Source organism: Mustela lutreola, chromosome 5 (assembly GCF_030435805.1).
Source record: "Mustela lutreola isolate mMusLut2 chromosome 5, mMusLut2.pri, whole genome shotgun sequence".
NCBI lineage: Eukaryota > Metazoa > Chordata > Mammalia > Carnivora > Mustelidae > Mustela > Mustela lutreola.
This window is the reverse complement of record NC_081294.1, coordinates 175,180,343-175,186,342: the sequence shown is the minus strand read 5'-3', so window position 1 is coordinate 175,186,342 and position 6,000 is coordinate 175,180,343.

The window sequence follows — 6,000 nt, the reverse complement described above, 5'->3', positions numbered from 1 at the left end:
CATGCCTGTAAACCAAAGCAATGGATCCGATTTTGGCCTAGGGTCCTGTCTGGTTCAATCTTCTTCTCTGGGGACATCCTTCTAGGGTATGAGTGGAGTTAGATGCTCAGCTGGTGTCAGACTGACCTTTTTTGTCCCGGGCGACCTATACTATTGGGATGGCCTCAGGGACTTTGGAGGGTTCTCCTAAGTTGTACGATTTTGGACAATGGAATGGGCAGAATTCCCATGGATTGGGTAGGCACAGTCCTAATGTGTGGCTCCAGTGTCCCCAGCCTGGAGGGTATGTGGCCCAGGACTTTGAGGACAGAAGTCTGAAAACACAAACTCAGCTTTTGAGGGGGGAATCTCTTGATGCTTGTTCCCTTTGCCATATTAGGGAAATTCTCTATAATAATTCCCCCTAATATACTTTCTGCTCCCCTCTCTCTTTCTTCTTCTTCTGGAATCCCAATTATTCTAATAATTTCATCTTATGGTGTCACTTAACTCTCAAATTCTCTGCTCATGGTCCAGTATTTGTTTGTCTCTCTTTTGCTCAGCTTCTTTATTCTCTGTCAGTTGGTCTACTATATCACTATTTTTTCTTCTGCCTCATTTATCCTAGCAGTAAGAGCCTCAATTTTTGATTGCACCTCCTTAATAGCTTTTTTGTTTTCAACTTGGTTAGATTTTAGTTATGTCATTTCTCCAGAAAGGACTTTTATCTCTCCAGAGAGGGTTTCTCTAATATCTTCCATGCCTTTTTCGAGCACAGCTAGAACCTTGAAAGTTGTCATTCTGAACTCTAGATCAGACATATTACCAATATCTGTATTGATTAGTTCCCCAGCCTTTAGTACTGCCCTTGTTCTTTTTTTTCTGATGAGTTTTTCTGCCTTGTCATTTTGTCCAGATAAGGAAAGTCTCAATCACTTCTTGAGATGGTTGATCTCAAGAAGGGTGGCAAAGGGTGGCAAAGACCCCAGGAAAATGTGCTTTAACTAAATAAGAAGAGACCCCAAATCGTGGAAGGGAGATATATATATATATATATAATATATATTAGACTGGTGACTAGAACAGGGTCACCCACTTAATTACTTAATTTTGGGAGTATTTTGGTCTCTTAGAAGAAACTACCTCCCAAAATCTTCAAGAATGAAGAACATATTTAATGGTAAACACAATGAAGGGATGGAATATAGCTATAAAGATGAAAAAAATTTTCTAAAAAAAGGAGTTGATAAAGTAAGTTGGTTGGGAGAAAAAAGAAAAAGAAAGTGGGGAGAATTTGCTTGGGCTGGAGACGAGAAAAAGCCCAAGATAGATTTAGAGTGTATTTTGATCTATTAGAAGAAATTGTACACCAAATTTTTTTAGAACAAAAAACCCCATGTGTATACAAAAATAATGTTAGATACAATGAAGGATAAAATATGACTATAATAATGAAGGTTAAAAAAGATTATTTTTCAATGAAAGGCATTGTTAAGATAAACTAGTTAACATTAAAAGAAGAAAGGGTAAAAGTTACAAAACAATTGCAGAAGAGAAAAAAGAAAATTTAAAAAAAAATCATTAACTGCAAGACTAAAAAATCATGGGGGAAAAGCCATGAATTCTATGCTTTGCTTTCTCCTCCTCTGGAATTTTGCTGTTATCCTTGGTAAATGAAGTTGGTCTTGGCTGGATTTCTTGTTGATCTGCCGAGGGAGGGGCCTCTTGTAGTGATTCTCAAGTGCCTTGCCGGAGGTGGAATTACACCGCTTTTACCAGGGGCCAGACTAAGTAATCTTCGGGAGCTTTTCTTCCCTGAACACTTTCTTTAGAGTTCTGGAGGACGGGAATGAAAATGCCGGCCTCTCAGTCTCTGCAGCCCAGAGTAGACGAGAGCTTGGGGCCCCACTCCTCAGTGCGCCCTCAGAGAAAAGTGCTCAATTACTCCCATCTCCCTGGTCTCCAGCCACACTTGGAACTCACCCAGCCTGTGCCCGGTTCAACGTAACCCCGAGTTGAGAGCTCACTTCTCTGCTCTGTCTCTGTAGCTGGCTTCCCCACTCTAATACCTGCGAGCTCTTTCATAATCAGACACCCCGGATCCTCCTGTGACCAGAAGGATCTGTGACCGATCCTTCTGGGGCCAAGCAGACCCCGCATGGACTTCATCCCAGTTTAGCCTCTGGAGCAATGTCCCTCAGTGGAACAGAATTTTAAATGTCCTGATTTTGTGCTCTGTTGTTCTGCCACTTGCCAGGAGCTGGCTCCTCCCACCACAAGTCTATCTTGCTGTCACTTTGGATTCACTTCTCTGCTGGTCCTACCTTTCAGAAAGTGGTTGATTCTCTGTTTCTAGAATTGTTTCTCTTCTTCTATTTAATCTCCTGTTGGGTTTGTAGGTGTTCACAATGCTTTGACCAGCTATGTAGCCCATCTCCTGCTACCTGATGTTGTCTTAACCAGCTGCTTCTCCACCATCTTGCGTGTGTATGTGTGTGTGTGTGTGTGTGTGTGTGTGTGTGTGTTTAAAGATTTTATTTGACACAGAGGTAGAGACATCACAAGTAGGCAGAGCAGCAGGCACAGAGAGGAGGAAGCAGGTTCCCTGCTGAGCAGAGTCTGATACGGGGCTCAACCCCAGGATGCTGAGATCATGACCTAATCTGAAGGCAGAGGCTTAACCCACTGAGACACCCAGGTGCCCAACACATGTAGTGTTTTATTATATCATTTTCCTTACTTATCTGAAGGGAAAAGGAAGTGGTGACTGGAGCCTGGTTTCTGATTTGAAGGAATGGGATATAAGAGATTTGAAAAAATAGTGTTCATGCTGACATGGTCCTCAGTGCACAGTGAGGAAAGGTTTGAATCTTGGACTTGGAGGTGTTGGTGTTCTGGGAAGATGATGTCCAAGTTTCCAGCATGTAGAGTCACTTGGCTGGTCTTCCTACTCGGACCAGTTACTGCCTTCCTAAGGAGAGCTTGAAAGTGGCTTGGAACCCTAGGGCACTTGAGGAATGGTTTGGAAGAGACACCTGGGTGGGCCAGTGTAGACAAACTAAGGGAATTCCAGAGCTAATGATGAATACATTTCTGAGGCTGGAGTTTTCTTCTCTGTGAGTAGCATTGAGCTTGGGCGGAAAGCAGTCTCTGGATCTTAGGACTCATCGTGTGAGCAGGTCTGAGCCGGAATGCATTGTCAGATCAGAGAGCTGGGAGATGGTGAGGCCATGGTGGTGGACCATTACTCTTGAGGGAAGGCCATACTGCTCCAGGGATAGGGCTCTACTCCCTGGTCAGCCCTACTACTGCAGATGTACCACGAAAGTTATTTTCTCTTCGGTTCTCATGCTCTTGGCTCAGCAGGGCGGTTGGTGGGAAGCCACCCACAGGCAACCTTATTGATTCTTGCCCAGGTGCCCCTTGCTTCCTCAGATGAGGCACAGCAGGTATTCTCTACCTGGTGTCTATTAATTCAACCATCAGAAGCACTTCTTCCAGAGCCACACCCCTGAGAAATCCTCCACTTTCCTGTGCTGTGTGGAAGAGGCCAGTTTTCATTTGGAACTGAAATCTCAGATCCTGCTATTAGATTCCAAGGCCACACAGTACTCCATTCTCCATGATGCTCTAGTTGTGCTTGAGTCCTGATGTGCAAGACTGAGGCCAAATCTGGGCAGCCTGCTGCTGCTGCTTAATTTGTTTCCCAGAGTCAAGAGTCTAATATGTTTTTTCTCCTTCTCAACTATCTTCCAATTCCGGTTTCCCACCCTGTCCCTATGATCCTCTGTGTTGTTCCTTATATTCCACATATGAGTGAAACCATATGATAACTTTCTCTGCTTGACGTATTTCACTTAGCATAATCTCCTCCAGTTCCAGCCATGTCAATGCAAATGGTAAGTATTCATCATTTCTGATGGCTGAGTAATATTCCATTGTATATATGAACCACATATTCTTCTTCTTTTTTTAAAGGATTTTGTTTATTTATTTGACACACAGAGAGAGAGACAACTATCACAAATAGGCAGAGAGGCAGGCAGGGATAGCAGGGGAAGCAGCTCCCCACTGTGTAGAAAGCCCTATGCATGCTCGATCCCAGGAACCTGAGATCTTGACCTGAGCCACAGGCAGAGGCTTAACACACTGAGTCACCCAGGGGCCCTTGAACCACATCTTCTTTATACATTAATCTGTTGAAGGACATCTCTGCTCCTTCCACAGTTTGGCTATTGTGGACATTGATGCTAGGAAAACTGGGGTGCATGTGCCTCTTCATTTTACCAAATCCATATGGTAGATACCCAGGAGTGCAATTGGTGGGTCATAGGGTAGCTTTATTTTTAATATCTTGAGGAAACTCCATGCTGTTTTTCAGAGTGAGTGTACCAGCTTGCGTTCCAACCAACAGTGTAAGAGGGAACACGTTGTGTAATATGTTTCACATCCGCATCAACATTTGTTGTTCCCTGTCTTTTAATTTTTGCCATTCGAACAGGTGTAAGGTGGTGTCTCATTGTGGTTTTGATATTTATTTCCCTGATGGCAAGTCATGTGGAGAATGATTTCATGTGTCTGTTAGTCATCTGTATGTCTTTGTGGAGAAGTGTCTTTTTAGGTCTTCTGACCATTTCTTGAGTGGACTCTTTGTTTTTTGGGTGTGTCTTTTTAGGTCTTCTGACCATTTCTTGAGTGGACTCTTTGTTTTTTGGGTGTTGAGTTTGAGAAATATTGTGTAAATCTTGGATACCAGACCTTTAACTGTAATAGCATTTGCAAGTATCTACTCCCATTTTACAGGTTGCCATTTAGTTTGCTGATTGTTTCCAAGCTTTTCATCTTGATGAAGTACTGAAAGTTTATTTTTGCTTCTGTTTCCCTTGTCTTTAGAGACTTGTCTTGAAAGAAGTTGCTGTGTTGGAAATCGAAGAGGTTGCTGCCAGGATTTTGGTGTGAGACAGGAATTAATCATCTTTCTTTCCTGATTGTATTTGAGACCTCTCTCCATCTTGGTGAGTCTAGCTAAGGGTTTCTTAGTTTTGTTTATCTTTCCAACAAAGGCAATTCTTATTTTCATTGATGTTTTGTCTTTTTAGTCATCATTATTCATTTTCACATTCCGTTTTGTTATTTCCTTATTCCTACTGATTTGGGGATTTCCTTGTTTTTTTTTTTTTTTTTTTAAATACTTCTTTATCATGTAAAATTACAATGTTTGTAGGAGAGCTTTCTTGTGGACTGACGGCGACCAATTTCTGTGAACTTCCCCCTTAGAAATAATTTTGCTGTATCCCTTACATTTTTGTAGGTTTTTCTTTTTGTCTCGAGGTACTTTTAAAATTTCTTGATTTCTTATTTGACTGTTGGTAGTTTATTACCATGTTGTTAAATCTCTACATAAATTTGACTCTCGCATTTTCTTCTTGTGATTGATTTCTAGTTTCATATCATTGTGGTTGAACAATATTTGAATCAGAAGGTGAGGGTAACATTCAGGATAAAGTTTTGTTTACTGGGCTTTTTTTCTGAGGGCGGAGAATTAGCTCCATACAGTGGAAGGTGTTGGGTTGGCAAGTTCCAGGAGTGCAGGAGGAACAATGGAAATGACCGCCGCCGGGTCCCGCCGTCTTCCAGCCTCCACCCCCAGTTTCCTTCACCCTTGACTCTCCCGCCAAAAGGATGTATGCCCAGGTCATGTCCCCATAGGTAACCTGATACCTATGAGGGAAACAGATGAAAGACCCCTGCCAACTCCCTCCCAGTGTGACTTCCCCTACTCTCTTTCCGGAGTCAAGGAACCTTGACAGAGAGTACCCACCTCCTCCCGGAGCAACTTTCCTGGTTCCCCTTCTCTTGAGTCCTGAAACTTTGCAGGAGAGTGCCTTTAATAAATCTTGCCTTGCACCCACTTCGCCTGGCGTGTTTATCTCGCCTATAAAACCTTACATTTGGAGCCCAAAACCCCGGAGGGTTTTGAGAGCCTCCCACCCTGGTGAGGAGGCTCTCTCCTCTCCCTAG